Genomic DNA, 20,329 nt, shown 5'->3' on the forward strand with positions numbered 1-20,329 from the left:
CATATTTATTGTTAGACTGAGTTTCTATATTTATACGTGTTTATTTGAGGAAACCAGTTCCCCTGTATACGTATAGTTAATCTCTACTAGACATTTTTAAAGCTGCCACAGTTGGGCCTTGAAAGAAAATCTTCCTTGGGTCATATTTTATCATTTTTAATCAGTAATAATTGTGTCCTAGCTGTGAATTTTACAATTATTAAAGACTTAAATACAAACCTTTAATTTGTGAGTTTTTATTTATGCAATTCTGTATCCACCTTCATTATCTACTTTAGTTGACCATTGGTTTCTGTAGACACTAATCTCTCTTCTTGGTCCTAATTTTATAAAAGGCCTTTATGCCTGCAAATCAACATTTGCACGTGATTTAGGTTTATAAAATTACCTCATAGTGTCCAAATATTGCTCTTATATGAATAATTTATGTAGTTCCCCCCTCCCTCTACCTCTTAGCTATACACATAGGAGGCAATTCTGCAACTGAGTGCCTCCTGTGGCTGGCATGCAATGAGCACCAGTTCTTTGACATCCGCGCCAAGGTATTGTTATAGAATACTAGCATAAATCAGCAGCAATAAGTTTGCATTTAGGCACTTAACAGTTATGCCAGGTCCATGGTTGGTGTAAATGTTTGAGCCTAAATGCAGTACTGATGTAAATAATTTGCAGCATTGTGAAAGTATGTAAATATTGGCCTCACCTCTGCCCTGTCCATGACCCTCCTCTGCAGTGGTGTGCTGGTAAATTTTTAACAACAAGCTCTCTCCCTGGTCCACCTCGGTGCCCCCCCATCCACCTCGCCGCCCCCCCCCCCCCCCAAATTGCAGAGCTGGTTATAGCTGGGGGGAGGGCAATGCATTACTCTCTCCAGGAAAAAAAATTAAATGATCCCAGGTTCCAATGTAATTCATGTTTAATATGGGATAAAATGTCATAAATAAATATAAACTTTTTAACGTTCAGCACCTGATTTCCAAAGTGGACATATTCCAAACACTATAATGAAAATAAAATTATTTTTTTCTACCTTTGTTGTCTGGTGACTTTGTTTCTCTGATCATGCTGGCCCAGTATCTGATTCTGCTGCTCTCTATCTGTTCCCTTGACTCTGTTTCCAGGGCTTCCTTTCCATTTATTTTATTTCTTTTCTTTCCTCCTTTCTTCTTCATTTCTGGTCCTCCGCAGACTTGACTGTACAGTGGATCCAGCTTCTGCCTATTTTCTCCATCCATGTGCAGTTTCTCTCCTCACTTCCTTTTCCCTCATCTAATCTCCTTCATCTATCTTCCCTCCATGTCCAGCATTTCTTCTCTCTCCCTTCCCTCCCCTCCATCCATGTCCAGAATTTCTCTTGCCCTCCCTTCCATCCATGTCCTGAAACTCTCCCCTGTCCCCCTCTATCCATCCATGCCCAGCAATTGTCTTCTCTCCCCTGCCCCCCTCTACCCATCCATGCCCAGCAATTCTCCTCCCTCCCCTGCCCTCCCCTCCCGCTCCCAAACATGTCCAGTGATTCTCCTCCCTCTCGCTCCCAAACATGTCCAGCGATTGTCCTCCATCGCCACCCTCCCATCCATCTTTTTTTATTACCTCTCCGTTGAAGCGCCACGTTATTTAAAGCCCTGCTGCCCGTCTCCAGCCTTCCCTGTTTGCTTCTGAGTTTGTTCGTGCCCTTAGTCCCGCCTTCATAGGCGCCCGGTATCAGAGGCTTGGGGAGGCTAAGCCTCCCCAGCCGAAGGATCGATGTCAATGACGTCAGTTTCGCGCAACACCGGTAATGCCTACACGACCCAGTTTCCCCCCCTCCCCTCCCGGGCCGCGCCGCTTAGCTCAGCCGCAGCCAGGATCTGTTTAGGATCGACGACGCGACCACACGCCCATCCCATCATCAGCACAGTTGTCGAGTTCCGCCCGCCCGGGGCTCACCGTTCAGGCCAGTGTTGCCAGGTGGAAAATTTTTTTCCCACCCAATCCAGCACAAAAACCGCCCAAAACCCGCCCAAACTCAAACCCCGCCCCTGACACCCCCACCCCCGCGTCATCACCCTCGCCCCCGCCGTCATCAACCCCGCCGTCACCGGCCCCGCCTCCCCCGTCACCGGCCCCGCCTCCCCCGTCATCGGCCCCCGCCTCCTACGTCACTAACCCCGCCCCCCGCGGCCGAAAAAGCCGCCCAAAAAACCGCCCTGAAGCCCAAAAAGCAGCCCAAAAAACCGCAACCCGCCGCGGGCAAAAATTTCCCACGGCGGGTCACGGAAAACCGCCCAATTGGGCGGTAAAACCGCCCACCTGGCAACACTGGTTCGGGCTCTCATGCCGGCACGCCGCAGTCCTGTGCCTCTGCAGTGCTTCTTCGCCTCACCCTGCCCCTCGCCCTCAGGCAGCCAATCAGGAGTCAGCCTTCCCTACTACGAGTGCTTGCTGCCTCGCTCCCGTCCCTCCGTATAGGCGGGAACGCGCGGGAGTCGGGAGAGGCCTCACGTAGGGGAGAACAAGAAGAGAGACAGAGTGTCTGGTCTGGGACCCTTCAGTAAGTTGTTGAACAAAAATAATGCTCTAGTTAAATTGCTTTTTGTAAAATAACAGAACCAATTCAAATGTCATAGAAATCCATTTCTTAAAAATTCAATTATTTTTATTTTTTTAGACAAGGTTCCAGGAAGTGAAATACCAGAATATAAGCTGCAATGCAGAGGCCATGAAAGAACAATCAGCTTAGATTAAATAAAATTTATCACATTTCCAATTAATGGTATTTTTAGGCAAGCCTCAGTTCCACTGCCTTTCAAACTGTGGTCAGGGTGTTCACTAACAATTTACAGACATAATTCCTAGTATCTAACAGGAGGTGCACCCACAGAATCCAAAGAAAATCAGAACAAAGTTGTTTGGAATAAACAGTTCCCTCCAGTCCCTAATGCTAGCCATAGTTCAGAGTTAACTGGCCATGGGACCTCCATGGAAGGTGGATTAAAAAAACAGAAAAGAGAGAGAGCGAGTGTGTGTGTGGGGGGGGGGGATAGGTAACAAATTCTTTAAAAATTCCTGTTCCTTCATTTTTCCCCAGTAAAACGAGGATGTTGTAGACTGCTGAAAAGTTGCTTTTGGTCTAGCAAGAAACTACAAAACTTAAGTTACCTGTAAATTGCATGGTGGGGAAATAGCCCCAGATCTGGATAACACAAGGAAGCTGTTTCTCTAATCCCAGCCTGCAGTCCAAATGAAATTATCTATGTAATTGAATTTTAGATATATTCTGATCACCCTTCCTTCCTGCAACCCAAATAAAATAAAACCTTTTTGATAGTGACTTAGCTTACTAAAATCTTTATTATTGAGTTTGCATGAGTTACAGTCATAGGAGCTTGAGCACCCCCAATATTGAGAATATTCCTTGTATGTGTCCAAGGAAAGATTATTTCCACTGGGCTTAGCACCCCCAAAATTTTTGAAAAGTTGGCTCCGATGGTTACAGTTCTTATTCTGAGGGCACGCCGCACATACGTTGGATTTCAGGAGGAGAGGTGCTGACTCTGAGGCAGGTTTAGTTTTATATTATTAGTCAAAATAAAAAAAATATTTTCTTTCATGCAGATCTCTTTTTTAAAAACATAGTTAAATGGGCTGTAAGCCCCTAATGCAGTCCATTGGTTTTCTTATATTTTGTTTGTGATGACTTATACTGTGCCAAAATTGAAATTTGAAAACTCTTATCTCTATGGTCGTTAAAAGAAACTCATTGTGAATACTATCCACCCAGTAGCTGTCTGAGCTTGAATACTAGTGATCCCAGACTTACTATCAAATTCAAAAGGAAATCGTGGCACGCCGCACGTTGGATTTCAGAAGAGGTGCTGACTCTGAGACAGGTTTTAGATTATAAATCAAAATAAAAAATAAAATATTTTGTTTCATGCAGATCTCTTTTGTTTAAACATAACTAAATGGGCTATAAGCCCCTAATGCAGTCCATTGGTTTTCTTATATTTTTTTTGTGATGACATACTGTGCCAAAATTGAAATTTGAAAATTCTTCTCTATCTGGTCATTAATAAAAGGAGCTCATTGTGAATACTATCCACCCTAAAAGGATGTTTTGTGGCTGTACATGAGAATTGTGATATGATCCCTTGTTTCATATTGTTGACGGTCTGTGATGTTATCTGTATGGGTGGTATATTGGTGTATTAGGGTCTGCCCAGTGTAATATTTATGGTACAGTAAGGTTCTGAGTGTGTTTTTGCACAAATTTGTGCATAGTGTTTTGCAGTTGAGCGATTGTGGTTAGAATATGCTTTGAGCAACCACTTTATTCTTTGACATATGATACATATCTAATATCTAAATTTAATAAATGGTATTAATTGTGACTTTTATTTTTACTTATTTTTTTTTCTGACAATTATGAATGTAAGCTCCACCCCTGGCCCCACCCCTAACCCCGCCCCTTTAGCATCCCCAAACAGTTGGGCCACCGACCGCCTATGCCCGCCTTCTGACGTGTGTGAGTGAACATACTTGTAGAAATGAAAGCAGAGGCTGGCCAACAGACACTCCAACACAGGAAGTAGTGCTTAAAGGATGCTTCATTCACTGCTTGGACAAAAGGACCTGACATGGCCCGTGTTTTGGCGCAATCAAACACCTGCTTCAGAGGTCACAATAATGCTCAAGCTAGACTTGAACAAACAAAACAGCCCAATGAACTCCGTGAGAAAATCCAAACACAGCATGTGTACCTTTACTGGAATTGCCTGTGTATGAGCTGTATCCTTGTTATAGGGCCCAGCTGATAGGGTTGTGATGGATCCCTTTGTGAGAGTGGATCAGCATCTTCCATGGTGCACTGACTTGCCATAACTGCTCCCTCTGGCAGGGGCTGTATCACATTTGTACAAGATTGTGAAGCATGCGGCAGGCCATTGAGATTTGACAGACCTTTTCTGATCTATATAGCAGTCCCTCCCCTCTCCATAGATCAGACCAGGCTACAGAATTGTTTTTTATAGGGGGGTGGGGGTTCAGAATGCCAATTGTATGCTCTAAGATGGCTCTGGTGGGCTCCATTGTATTTCTCCTCTGCATCACAGTACAGGACCATAATGGGTTATCCTCTTGTCTCCTGTGTGGGGTAGAAAGCAGCAGAGATCAGTCAAGTTTCACTGAGGCAGAAAGCTGGGAATAGATGGCTGTCTCTGCATATATGCTGGCAGTTCCACCATATGTTGACAGAGATGTAAGTGTGATTAAGTGCAGATTTTACCGAGCAGCCAGCCACCAGCAAAACTCCCATAAATCTGTGAGGGTTGCAGGATGTAGGAATCATAACAGGATTCACGGAAGTTGGGGAAGACATCAGTGATCTCGGCATTGCAAACCACTAGCAAGTGAAATGCCTTCGTGTTCCAGTAGGTGGGTTTAATCTCTCTAGAAGGCCTAAGGGCCACATGGGTGCTGTCTATGAACCCCAGGACAGAGGGGAAGTGGGCCATTTCATACAACTGAGACATGGTTACCTGCCTCAGTTGTGGGGAAAGGCTGTGTAGTTAGAGATGTGGACAAGAAAGGCTGAAAGGAATTGGGTGATATGGTAGGAGATGGAAGTCACAAGAGGCCTCAATCAATAAATTAAGATGGACTTGAAACTCCCACTGGCAAAATAGGATAGAGTAGTTGTGATCTTGAGGTGCACAAGCACAGGTTGTCCACTGTGTGTGCTGGCACAGAAAAGAGGCTCTGGCTCTTGGTAACAACACTAGCTGGCTGCCTTACAGAAACAATACCTATTGAGGCAAGCACAAGTGGACAGATACTGACTGGCACAGGGTGCGCTCATGGATGAGGGTAGAGGTTGGCAGGGAAGGGTTGAGAGAGGCCACAGGGGAGTGGTGGGCACAGGTGACTTATACGAGGAGGTTCAGAGGCTCAGGAGAGGGCTGAGGCACTGTAGATTATCAAATGACAGACCTGCATGGACAGTGACAGCAATCTGACCAATAGCTTGCTGTCAGTTTTCCTGCAGTCAAGCACAAGGTTCACAGTCCAAATAGGTGGAGTCATTGTTAGGACATCTTTTATCTGAGGCTTAAATGGTGACAATAACAGTTCCTGACCTGAAAGTTGACACTCTATGTGTAATCATCACTGAACATCTATGATGCTGTACCATCCATGTAAGCCATTGCTCTTTCAATGTTGATGGAGGAAGAACGTTCTAAGTAGTGATTCTGCATGCAAAATAAATGTGCAAAAGCCATGTTCATTTCATGAATGGTGCTTCTAAAATGACTGCTATAACATCCTTTAAAAGTTTATCCCATAGGTTTTGTATTGTGCATTATTATGCAAGAGGGAGTGGTCTGCGAGTTGCAGACCTGGGGAAGCAGGTTCGATGCCTGCTGCTGCCTAATAGCAGTGGGTTGAAATCCTGGGGGACCAGGTTCAATTCCCTCTGCAGCTCCTTGTGACCCCTGGGAAGTCAGTTAGCCCTCCATTGCCCCAGGTACAATATATAACTAGATTATGAGCCCATTAGGGACAGTTCAAAGTACCTGTAATAAAAATTGCAAACCGCATAGTCACCTCAGGGGTCACTTGCGGTATATCAAGTGATGAAAATAAATATTATGAAGATAATTGTGTCACTCCTAGACATATATCCCCAGATTCTATATATGGCTCCCAGAATTGCATACTCAAATTTGGGCATGTGCAAATTAAGTAGCCAGCCAATTAGCATCAATAATTGGGTGCTAACAACAACTTTTTGCTATTCTAACTCAAAAGGAGGCATGGCCATCGCTTTGTCAGGGGTGTTCTGAAAAGTTGCATGTGGAATTATAAAATACAGCCTCAGCACGCCTAACTTGGGTGCCAGTATTTACACCAGATTTCAGCAGGCTTAAGTCTGGCACCTAAAGATGGGTATGAAAATCGGTGCTATGCGCAATTCCATAAAGCATCGAGTTTTTAATCCAGACCAAAGCCTAAAACTGGAAATAATAGTGTGATGATGCAGAATCAATTACCGAGGAGAGTGAGGTTATCCCATACCAGAGCAGCACAGGACCAATATAAAGAAGTCAATCTCTAAGCACATGCACACGCTCACTTCAAATTTTACTTTAAATCACACACAGTGGTTTATTCTATGAAGAATTCAGTACTAAATAAAATATAACATTTAAACATTTAGGGCCCTGTTTACTAAGCTGCGTTATAGGCAAGTTAACATTTTTAACGTGTGTTAACTGTGTACGCACCTACAATATCCATATTAGCACCTACACAGCGTGTGCGCTAATTGTAGGCATGTTAAAAATGTTAACGCACCTTAGTAAGCAAGGCCCTTAACAATTCAAACTGTAGGCCCTGTCTACTAAGCCACTCTGTAGCTGCGCACACTTTTTAGTGCACACTAAAAATTAGCACACGCTAATTGTAGAGACACCCATTATATTCCTATGGGTGTCTCTAGCAGCGCACGCTAAAACGTGTGCATGCCTACAGCGCAGCTTAGTAAACAGGGCCTTGTATTTTATTGAGAGTGGTGTTTGCTTTCTTAATATAAACCATAGCTTTAGTGAACTGATAAGAGCAAAATAGGAGGACAAAGATCTTAGTATATATACTATGGAAAAAAAAGGTAAACGAGGGGAGATATGATAGAGGCATTTAAATACCTCAATGGCATAAATGCACAAGAGGCAAGTCTCTATTAATTGAAAGGAAGCTCTGGAATGAGCATAGGATGAAGGTGAAAGGTGATAGCATCTAAAGAAATACGTCTTTACAGAAAAAGCGATAGATGCATGGAATGGCCTCCAAGTGGAGGTGATGGAGACAAACACTATCTAAATTCAAGAAAGCATGGGACAAGTACACAGGATCTCTAAGGGCAAGTAGGGGGATGGTGGATGGTATGGATAAACAAATGAGGCAGGCTTTCCACTGAGTGGATGAACACTAAATCCCATGAGGTATAGATGCACAAAAACAAGTGGGAAGTGGACCAATGACTTCAGGACGTAGAGACTATGATGGTGTGTAAAAGAGTAAACTTTATTGATGACTCGACACATTACTCTGTTTCGGCCACAGGCCTGCCTCAGGAGTCTTAATTGGAGTAAAAAAAAGTGTTTGGATACTTGTCTGTCTAAAGCGATACAGAAAGAAGTATACCAAGGAAATGTTCAATACTTTGAAGACTTAACGATCATCAAACTCAAGTATAGTGAAACGACAAAATGGATAGGCAGAATTGATGGGCCATATGTTCTTTGCCATTATTTTCTCTGTTTCTATGTAATATTTATTCCTGAGCCCAACTCTCCAGTGTAACTCTACACAGCTTCTATGTTTTCACCTACAAAGCACATTCTGTATGCAGTTAATAAATATCATTGGGTTGCATGCACCTAATCCTCAGACACCTTTCTTTTACAATATGAAAATCCAAATTAAAATTCTGAAAATATAATTCCTCCAAGTATTTTCTCTTAATTTCAGTTGGGAAGTGTTCATTTATCTAACTTTTGTAAAAATTAATTCATCATAGCTGCTGCACCCAATGGACAATTGTAATCTTTTAGTACGTGCTTATTAAGAATATAAATTAATAAGACAGATGCCTGCACTTGTAAAAAAAAATACAATGAAATTAGTGTATTTTTTAGTCTTCAGATGTACTAGAAACTACCAGTTTATCTTTCAACTAGCAGGTGTGCGGGTGTTTTTAGATAAATTATATTATTATACTGTTATAATGTATTTGTTGCAAACCATTTTGATTATTTGAAGGCAGATTTCAGATAATAGGTTAATAGAGGAATTCACACATCCAGGCCATGACACAAGGATACCCATACTATTTTACAAGAGCCCCTGCCAAAGGTAAAATAAGTGTAAGACTGCACATAAGAATAGCCATACTGGGTCAGACCAATGGTCCATCTAGCCCAGTATTCTGTTTCCAACAGTGGCTAATCCAGGTCACAAGTACCTGGCAGAAACCCAAACAGTAGTAACATTCCATGCTACCAATCCTAGGGCAAGCAGTGACTTCCCCTTGTCTGTCTCAATAGTAGACTATGCACTTTTCCCCCAGGAACCCAGATACGCTATGGTTACCACATCCTCCGGCAATGAGTTTCAGAGCTTAACTATTCATTGTAAAAATATATTCATGTAATTTCATTGAGTGTCCCCTAGTCTTTGTACTTGTTGAAAGAGTAAAAAATCAATTCACTTCTTCTCGTTCTACACCACTCAGCATTTTATAGACCTCAATCAATTCTTCTCTCAGTTGTCTCTTTTCCAAGCTGAAGAGCCCTAACCTCTTTAGCCTTTCCTCATATGATAGGCCCCACCTCCTATTAGGCTGCACACTATTATGGGCATAATCGAAAGAGAAGGGCGCCCATCTTTCGACACAAATCAGGAGATGGGCGTCCTTCTCCCAAGGTCGCCCAAATCAGCATAACTGAAAGCTGATTTTGGGCGTCCTCAACTGCTTTCCGTCATGGGGACGACCAAAGTTCCCGGGGGCATGTCAGCAGCGTACCGAAGGCGGGACGGGGGCGTTCTTAAGAGATGGGCGTACTCGGCCGATAATAGAAAAAAGAAGGGCATCCCTGATGAGCATTTGGCCGACTTGGTCCATTTTTTTTCACGACCAAGCCTCGAAAAAAGTGCCTGAACTGACCCGATGACCACCGGAGGGAATCGGGGATGACCTCCCCTTACTCACCCAGTGGTTACCAACCCCCTCCCACCCAAAAAAAACAATTAAAAACATTTTTCCAGCCTCTATGCCAGCCTCAAATGTCATACCCAGCTCCATGACAACAGTATGCAGGTCCCTGGAGCAGTTTTTAGTGGGTGCAGTGCACTTCAGGCAGGCGGACCCAGGCCCATCCCCCCCTACCTTTAACACTTGTGCTGATAAATGTGAGCCCTTCAAAACCCACCACAAAACCACTGTACCCACATCTAGGTGCCCCTCTTCATCCCTAAGGGTATGGTAGTGGTGTACATTTGTGGGGAATGGGGTTTGGGGGGCTCAGCACACAAGGTAAGGGAGCTATGCACCTGGGAACAATTTGTGAAGTCCACTACAGTGCCCCCTAGGGTGCCTGGTTGGTGTCCTGGCATGTGAGGGGGACCAGTGCACTACAAATGCTGGCTCCTCCCATGACCAAAGGGCTTGAATTTGATCATTTTTGAGATGGGTGTCCTCGGTTTCCGTTATTGGCAAAAAACAAGATCACCCATCTCTAAGGTCGACGATTTCAACATTTAGGTCGACTATCTCTTAGGGCAACCTAAATATTGAGATTTGGGCGCCCCCGACTGTATTATCGAAACGAAAGATGGATGCCCATCTTGTTTCGATAATATGGGTTGCCCTGCCCCTTCGTGGCGCCGTCCTTAGAGATGGGCGCCCTTAGAGATGGTTGCCCCATTTGATTATCCCCTCCATGGGGCCCTTTTACAAAGGCATGCCAAAAAGTGGGCTGCGGTAGTGTGGGCATAGGCGCCGACTCCGTGGGTGCTGTGGGTGCTTGAGCACCCCCAATATTTTGAAACCTGCCCTCGTTGCCTTCCTGCTGCCCAGCCAGCTCTTAAAACTAATTTTACTTGAGTGAACGGTACGGCAGTGAAACAAGAAGAGTACAGCTGGCTCTGTCTTCAGCTTCTCCTTCCCTCTCAGCGTCCCGCCCTTGCATAAACAGGAAATGAGGGCGGGTCCACAGCTGAGCTAAGAGGGAAGGAGAAGCAGAAGACGGAGCCAGCTGTACTCTTCTTGTTTCACTGCCGTTCACTCGGGTAAAATTAGTTTTAACTAGTCAAGGCTTTTTGATTTCATATTTTGATGTCACATAAATCAGTTAAAACAAGCTGATAGTTTAATGCATTTTGAATTAAATATGTTTTTTTTAGACAACAGTAAAATATTTACAAGGGTGTGAAGACTTTTGCACGGCCCTGTATCCTCCACCCCTCTAACTGTTCTGACCTGAGGAAAGAGGTTTTGGCCTTTGAAAGCTAATTGAAAAATGTATTTAGTCCACTAAAATGATATATTTTCCATTTTTTGTTGTATTTGTATTTGTTAACCTATAGTATAGTGATTGAAATATGTCAGTTTTTGAAATTTGCATCTCTTTATATTTGCACAGTATAGGGGGACTGAGGGGTGGGACTGTTCAGGGAAGAAGTCCTGGTGCAGGTTGCAGGCAGCCTATGAGCGGTGCTGCCACTGCTCAGGTGAAGACTGCAGTAGACAGAATTTTAAGGTATTGGGGGGGGGGGGGGGGGGACGCACTGCTTGTAAAAAAAAAAAAAATTTCAGCACCCCCAATCATTTTGAAAAGTTGGCTCCTATGAGTGTGGGCACGTGTATTGGATGCACGCTGGACCGTTTCTCCAATGCATCTGGAAAAAAGGTTTTTTGGGGGGGCTGCGAAATGGACGTGGAGCAAAATGAAAACCAGCATGTGTCTATTTATGGCCTGAGCCCTTAATGCCACCCATTGACTTAGCGGTAAGGGCTCACACGTTACCTGTGCAGTAACCGTCCAGCACGAACTAACTGCCGATTACCACTGGGAACGCCCCTGCAGTAGAAAATAGAAAAATATTTTCTACCGTGTGTTTTCAGCACATGCCAAACTCAGAATTACTGCCCGGCGCATGCGCTAGCCGGGCAGTAATGCTGATTTGATGCATGCTGCATGTGTGTAGGCCCTTATGTGCCTTCGTTAAAGGGCCCCTATGGGATTTAGGCGCCCAAGGTTATAGAATAACATACTTATACAAATGTTGCCAATTAATGTCATTTGATTGTTAGCATCCAGTTATTGACTGTAATTGGTTTGTTAACTAAGTTATGTGTACATCTCGGTATCGTGCCCAATTTTGGGCGATCTTTATAGAATCCAGGGATTGTATTTATTGTGCATAATAGCAATACAAACTTCGATAGGGTTAAATGCAACTGAAAATTAGTGGTTTCTATATCTGAAGTAAGATGATGATTTACTGCAAATAAGTGATAGCATAAATACTTTCATTTGAGTGCTATAATTATATCCATCTGATTAAAATGTTTTGTTGATTAAGTGCCTGTCTTTCTCAAAAACTGTAAATCACTTCTTTTTATTCAAAATATAATGATTGTTTGTTTCTAAACTGAGACTACCATCATCAAGAAGCAATAAATATAAAATTTAAAATAAATCTTTAATACATTATTACAAAAATGCATTAATTTAATATAATATAACATATGGAACAAGGATTTTTTTTATTTGAGGGTAATTCTAATGTTTATGTCTGGAGGGAAAAAAATTAAATTTTAATCCACTGTAGCATATCCAAACCCAAGGCCTTGATTATTCAAGAATAGGATGGCCACATGATTTTTCTTTGGATTCGGATTTGGATTTAGCTCACACCTTTTCCAAAGTAGGTCAAGCTGAGTTACCTTCAGGTACAATAAGTATTTCCCTGTCCCCAGAAGGCTTAGGTTTGCGTAAAGGTTAGATTTACTAAAGGGCACTACAGAGATATCCACTGCTTTGCAATGGAGCGAAGGGTGACTAAAATGATAGCGGGGATGGGATGACTTCCCTATGAAGAAAGACTAAGGAAGCTAGGGCTTTTCAGCTTGGAGAAGAGACGGCTAAGGGGAGACATGATAGAGGTATATAAAATAATGAGTGGAGTTGAACAGGTGGATGTGAAGCGTCTGTTCATGCTTTCCAAAAATACTAGGACTAGGGGGCATGCGATGAAACTACAGTGTAATAATTTTAAAACAAATTGGAGAAAATATTTCTTCACCCAACGCATAATTAAACTCTGGAATTCATTGCCAGAGAACGTGGTGAAGGTGGTTAGCTTGGCAGAGTTTAAAAAAGGGTTAGACGGTTTCATAAAGGACAAGTCCATAAACCACTACTAAATGGACTTGAGAAAAAAAACACAATTCCAGGAATAACATGTATAGAATGTTTGTACGTTTGGGAACCTTGCCAGGTGCCCTTGGCCTGGATTGGCCGCTGTCGTGGACGGGATGCTGGGCTCGATGGACCCTTGGTCTTTTCCCAGTGTGGCATTACTTATGTACTTATGTAATAACATGTAAACTTTATTAGTACACTTTAGCAAATTTAACCCTAAGCTTGTATCTGAAGCAATGACAGGTTAAGGGGGGCATTTAAAAAAAAAGTCTAAGTCCAAAAATACATCCTGCTCATAACCTCCCCTCCCCCCCAAAAAATAGCCAAGCCATAGCCATAATCAACAGGAAAAACGACTAGATTTCCTGTTCGATAATGGCTGTGAGATGGACCTTTTTTGCACTGAAAATGTCCAAAAAGAATAGCCATTTTCCAGAGTGCAACTCCCAAGGACATGAACATCTGCCTGGCATCATTTTCAAAAATGGGGCTACACAGCTGTCTCTGTGGGGAAGAGGAGTAGCCTTGTGGTTAGTGTAGTAGACTCTAATCCAAGGGACATAGGTTCAAATCCCACTATAACTCCTTTTTTTTTCTTTTTGTAAATGTAATCCCTCCAGGTCCTGAAAAATACCTGCAATACCTGAATGTACATCACTTCAGTAGCCTTCAGGCTTGCAGGTATCATATATATTTAGGTACAATAAGTATTTTTCTGTTTCTGTAACTTGGAGTGCTGATATCCTTTATAATAATTCTCACCTCCAACAGTCTGAGGCTGCCTGGAACCGTGGATCCCTTGGAGGTGGTCTGGAGTTGGAGTAGATAATAGTGACGTCACACAACCCACACCAGATTGGCCAGTAGAAGGGAGAGGGGCAGAGCCATGATAAAGGGAGCAGCGAATCAGCGCAACACGGGGAATGCACAGCAGCAGGAACAGAACGCTCTCTCACACAGTCACTCTCACAAACATACACAATCAGAGGAAAACCTTGCTAGCGCCCGTTTCCTTTCAAACAGAAATGGGCCTTTTTTACTAGTATTTCATATTTTGTAAGTCCTTGCTTTTCACTTTCTCAGAGCATTCAAACATAGACATTTGTCTAAGTTGATGGGAATAGCTGAGTGTTGCTAAACGCTGTCTATTTATTTATTTTTTATTTGTAGTATTTATACCCTGCTCTTTCCCGCTCAGTAGCAGGTTCAGTGCGGCTTACAAAGTATGACACAAGTTATCACAAGATAATACAAAGTATGGTACAGAGTATCATTGAGATATACAGTTATATAGATTAAGAACAATTGTAAGAGATGTGGGGAAGGATTGGAGTATGGGTGGTTCTTGTGGTGTGGATTAGGTTCGAGAATTAAGTAGGGTCATTTGGGTAGGCTTGTTTGAAGAGGTAAGTCTTCAGCAGCTACAGTATGTTCATGTCCTCCTGTAGCTTGGGGTTTTGATATGGTTACTTTTGTTTACCAACCATGCTTTTCACTTCCTCAGAACACTGAAACAGACATTTGTCTAGGTTGATGGGAAGAGCTGGGTGTTCTTGATTTGGCTTCACCTTTCTAAGAGGCATCTCCACCCCCCTCCCCAGGAAGAAGTAGGCTAGTGGTTAGAACCCATGATTTATCAGTCAAGGGTGACCAGTTCAAATCCTTGCACTAATAACTATGACCCAGAGCTGTTTACTTGACCTGCTTGAGTTCTGTTCTTCTCTACCCCTCCCCACTCCACTTCCAGGGAGGTAGGCTTCACCATTCCAAGAGGCATCTCCATCCCCAGGAGGAGGTAAGTTAGTGATTAGAACACATGACTCATTATTTAGGGGTAGCCGGTTCAAATCCCTGCACTAGTAACCAGACCTGCCAAGTCTCCTGCATTCAGTGGGAGACTCCCGCCTTGGGTCATCTGCTGCACTCCCACCAAAGTAGGAAAGTCTCCCGCTGAGACACACTGTGTGCCAGGGGATCTGCAGCAAAACAAGTGCAGGGCCACAGCAGCCTTCAGGCATGTGCTGTCGGCTCTGCCTATCCTCTGTAACCCAGAATGGGAACCTGACATCAGTGGGGACAGAGGACGGCAGAGCCAACAGCACATGTCCAAAGGCTGCTGCTACAGCCCCATGCTTGCTTTTCTTGTTTTGCCGTGCCCGCTGCTGCTCATCAGGAGAAGCAGCAGCAGCCAGGAAACACTGGGTACTGGGTGGGAGGGGTAGGGGAATGGGGAAAGAGTGTGGAGAGGGAGGCAGGAGGTGATAAATGGAGAGAGCAGAGATGAGAAAAAGAAAGAAGAATGGGCATGCTGAATGGAAGAGGGGTACAGAGAGAGAGACAGACAGGTGAGTGGAAAGATGGGGAGAGAAAGATGGGACATGGAAAAGAACAGGAAAGAGAGAGTAGCTGCTGGAGAGAAGCATGGGGAGAAACTGAGGGAGATCCTAGCTGGTCAGATGGAGAAATACTGGATGAAAGGAGGGAGATAGAGGGAAAATGCTGGAAGGAGGGGGCAGAAAGAGGGAAGGCGCTGGATGGATAGGGAGGGAGAGAGGACATGCTGAATGGAAAAGGGTAGAGAGAGAGACAACTGGCTGGAAGGAAGGGGAGATAGAGGGAGACAATGAATGGAAAGATGGGGAGAGAAAGAGGGAAGACACTGGATGGAAGGGTAGGAGAGAAAAAGGGAAGATGCTGAATGGAAGGATAGGGAGAGAAAGAGGAGATGCTGGATGGAAGGATGCAGAGAGAAAAAGGGGGAGACACTGGAAGGAGGGGGAGTTAAAGAGGGGAAATGCTAGATGGAAAGGGGGAGAAGATAGAGTTAGTGAAAGGCTGGAGACTAAGAGAAAGGGGGATAGGGAGAACAAAAGTGAGGAAAAGATGAAAAGACATAGGTAGAAGAAGTAAAAAGAGGGAAATTAAAGAACAGATAGTAAGAATGAATTAAATCTGGAGAGAAAAATGACAAATGGACATGAAACCCTGGCAAGAGCATTAAGAGAAGATGAAGAAAAGCAGAATCATGAGACTGGGATCAACACAATTAGAAAAAGTAAATGGCCAGACAACAAAGGTATAGAAAATATTTTATTTTTAATTTAGGATAAAGTAATGTGGTAGCTACAGTATGTTAATAAAGGTTAATAAATGCAAATAAAACATAAAATAGAAAATAAGATGGTACCTCTATATTGGACTGATTTTAATACATTTTTTATTAGCCTTCAGAGACCAGCACTTCTTCCTCAGGTCAGGAAAGGATATCTTAACAGCAGTATACTGTCCTGACCTGACCTGAGGCAGGAGGTTTGGGCCTCTGAAAGCTAATTGAAAAGGGTACTAGGCTAGTAAATAAAATATTTTCTGGGATGGCCGTGGGATTGAGGTGTGCCAGGGGGCGGAGCCATGTAGAGTAGGTGGAACCAAGGCAGAGTAGGGTTGGGCTGGGACATGTACTAAAATTTCCCTCTCAAAAATTGGGACCCCTTGGTAGCTCTGAGTAACTAAGACCTAGGGCTGCATATATATGTGTTATGACATGGATAGAGAGGCTGTTGTGATTGTTAATCTGAATTGAACCTGATGGTATTTGCAGAGTATATAAGACTAATTTGTGTTTCTATGAGATGGAGTACAGGAGGAGGCCTAGTGGTTAGAACACATGCCTTATTCTTCTGGGGTGGGGCGTTCAAATCTTGTCCCTGGTTCCTGCCCCCCCCCCCAACCTACATGCATTTTGCACGCACCTCCTTAGGGATGCAGGCTCTAAGAAAGAGTTCTAAACAGGGAAAGAGGTGGCAGAATGGTTAGAACACTTGCTGTATCCTTCTGGGATGGGGAGTTCAAATCCTGCCTCTGGTTCCTGTCCCAACCTGCATGCACTTTGCACATGCCTCCTCAGGCTTTCCCATTATAAGAGGAATTGCTACATAGGGAAGGAGGTGACAGAGTGGTTAGAACACTTACCTTATCCTTCTGAAGTGGGGGGGGGTCCTCAAATCCTCTAACTGATGCCTGCCCCTCTCCCCCAACCTGCATACATTCTGCCTAATAGGCATTGCTAAGCAGGGGAGGAAGTAAACCATTACAATCAATGAACATAATTTTTGCACAGTACTTAGTATACATACATCTCTGGGGAAGAAGGCTTGGGAGTTGCAGAACAAGGTGAGTCTTTCCCAGGCCCTCCTATACCACAGACTGGACCCTCTTGGCCTGGGAGGATAAAGTACCACTTCTCTTTCCTGAGAAACAGTTTGTCCTCAAAGAAAAAATTGGTTGCCTCCTTCTTAAAGCCATTTTCCTAAAGTCCCCGCACACATCCCATCATGACATCATGATGTTTTAACACACTAGACGTCAAATGGGCACTGATCAATTTCTATACATTGCACGGAAATTTAGGCGTATTCTAGATACTGTACGGAACAAGGCAGGCATAGAATTGTAGGCATAATCTATGGAACTAAACCGCTGAGTGGGATTTTGTAAAGGCTACACGAACTTTACAGATTTCTGCTCAATGTGCTTTTATTTGATGCCAATTTTTTAGGCGCTATGTAGAATCTAGTCCTATATATGCATCTTTCAAAAAGAAGACTAAAGAGATTTCAGTTGCCATAAAATATCATGCATTACAACTTTAACTGCCATTTTATTATTGAGCATTCGTTACATATATTCTTCTGTAATTATTAATTGTATCTTCACTCTGCTATAGCAATAACCAGGGCGGAATATTGTAAGCCACATTGAGCCTGCAAATAGGTGGGAAAATGTGGGATACAAGTGCAACAAATAAATAAATAAATCATGGCAAGAAAAATAGGAGTTTTGGGTCCTAGACAACATAAGTCACATTGCTTATGCAACTACACTAACTTCCATTGGAATACCAGGTAAAGTTTAAAATATTAGCTCTGATATTCAAGGCACAACAGGATTTAGGTACAACTTATTTACAAAATAAAATTAGTGGATATATTTCCCTTTGTAGTTTATGACCAGAAGACGAAGAGCTGTTGGAGGTAGCAAATCTTAAGGGATATTGACTGCAGATGATTCAAGGACATGTTTTCTCATTCTCAGTGATTTGACCCTGGTTATGGAATCATCTACACCTGAGAGGTTTAGACAGGAACAAGAAAATGTGGCATTTAGAAAACTGCTTAAGGCATCGATGTTGCAAGAAGCTGTTGGCTAAGTTGGTGAGGGAGGAAGGGTATTAATTTTTCAATATTTGATACATTATGTTGAAAAAAAATAGATTATAATTATAATCTCAATCTTCACCTCCCCAACTGCAAAGGCCTCAAATACAAAATCTACTATGCTTCCAACTTCTCCGTAATAGGCAGTCAACTCTGGAACGCCATACCAAAATACATCCGAGCAACCAACGAACTCCTACCCTTCCGAAAGCTGCTGAAAACATACCTCTTCAAACAAGCCTATCCGAGCGACCCAACTTAATTTACTAACACCACTAGCATTAACCATACCTCTATCCTGCCCCCATTTCTTCATCCTATCGTTTACTACACAACTTGTTATCTCTACTACACTTTGTTTCCATACATTGTATTACAAACTATCATTCTCTACACAACTTGTTATCTCTACTACACTTTGTTTCCATACATTGTATTACAAACTATTATTCTCTACACAACTTGTTATCTATATCAGTCTTTGTATCCATACACTGTGTTACATATTTTGTATCCATACTTTGTGCTATATACTATGTAACCATACATCGTGTTATCTCTGTAATACCTTGTATCCATGCTTTGTAAGCCGCATTGAACCTGCTATTCAGCGGGAAAGAGCGGTATATAAATGCTACAAATAAATAAAAATACATCATCAGGAGTAGAGATAAAGAAATGGTTTTGAATAAATAAATAAATATGCTCGCTCTCATAATCGAGACTTAAGCATGTTATGAAACTGTTCTAAAGTTATCCAGCTAAACTTAACCAGGTATTTTCAAAAGCCCAGACTAAACCAGATATCCCTCTGGAAGGAGTTATCCTTTGGGGAGTGTAAAGATGACCTTAAAACCTACTTCTTGTGGCTTTTTGATACTGACAGTCCCTGGAGACAATTGAGTGTGGCTAGCAAGTGAGATGAACAGATGCTACTTATTGCCTGCAACATCTGCTTCTATGCTTTTTATACTTTCCTGTTTTAATGGCATTCCCTATTTTTTCCTGATTTTATCTGTGTTGTGTTGTAAACTGCTTTGTTGCTACTGATGAAAGGTCATATAGCAAATACAATAAACATCACATTTTCAACACATTTTTAAACCTTAATTCATGTTGAACTTTATGTGACTTTTTGAGCATGGATAATTTCTGTACCATTATTCAGGTGTTTGTGTTTCCTTTGTTCAGTTTATTGAAATGTTCTGTTCTGTTCTGATGAGATTACTTTGAGTTTTACAGGTGGCACAAAATATAACAGCTCGTCTGATTTCAGGTGTCTCCCACTATGAACATATTTCTCTGGTCCTTAAACAATTATATTGGCTACCATTTGTTTTAAAATCATGATGTCGACTTGTAAAGCCTTTCACAATGAATCTCCACCATGTATTGCTGCCACTCTCAAGATCTATACACCATCTTGAGCCTTAAGGTCTGCTGATAAATGTTTACTTGATGTCCCTTCTTTTAAGCAGGTGAAACTGGAGAAGTAAGGTATAGATGCCAAGCTACCCAGTTCAAAGCTGAAAAATTTGGGACAGTTCTGGTTTTGAACTTACAGTCCAAAGCAGTGTGAGATATATAGTGCCTGATTCTGCCCATTAAAATTTGTGTTGCAAGTCCCATAATGCACCAGGATAGGGTGGTCAGAAATCCAGGACTGGACTAAAATCTCCAGCATGGAACTGAGTACATTTATGATTGCAAGTCCTAAGCTCTGGAACACACTGCCTTTGAAATCTACAATAGTGCACATCATTTCTCACTTTTTAAAGAGGCATTTTCAGGCACTTGAGTTACTATTTGTAATTTTGCACTGTTCCTGTATTGAACTGTATGCAACATATTTTAATGATATATGTATTTTGTACACTGGCCGGATTTGGAGATAAGAGTGGTTTATAAGATCTACTAAATAAATAATGAAAGTCCTTTATTTCTAACCAGATTTCATTGGGCAGACCAGGGCTTTCTTTGAGGGGGTGCTGAGTACCAGCACCTTTTCCATTGTCTGCTAAAACTTTGACCCATGGACTCCAAGTTTTAATGAAAGAGCTCAGACTCTACACACCAATTCTGCCTTGTCATAGATTCTGTGACTGGTTGCAGGAGGCCTGGTTATTGTGGGGTGGGTCCCTCAGTGAT

The sequence above is a fragment of the Microcaecilia unicolor genome, chromosome 6 (genome assembly GCF_901765095.1).
Source record: "Microcaecilia unicolor chromosome 6, aMicUni1.1, whole genome shotgun sequence".
NCBI lineage: Eukaryota > Metazoa > Chordata > Amphibia > Gymnophiona > Siphonopidae > Microcaecilia > Microcaecilia unicolor.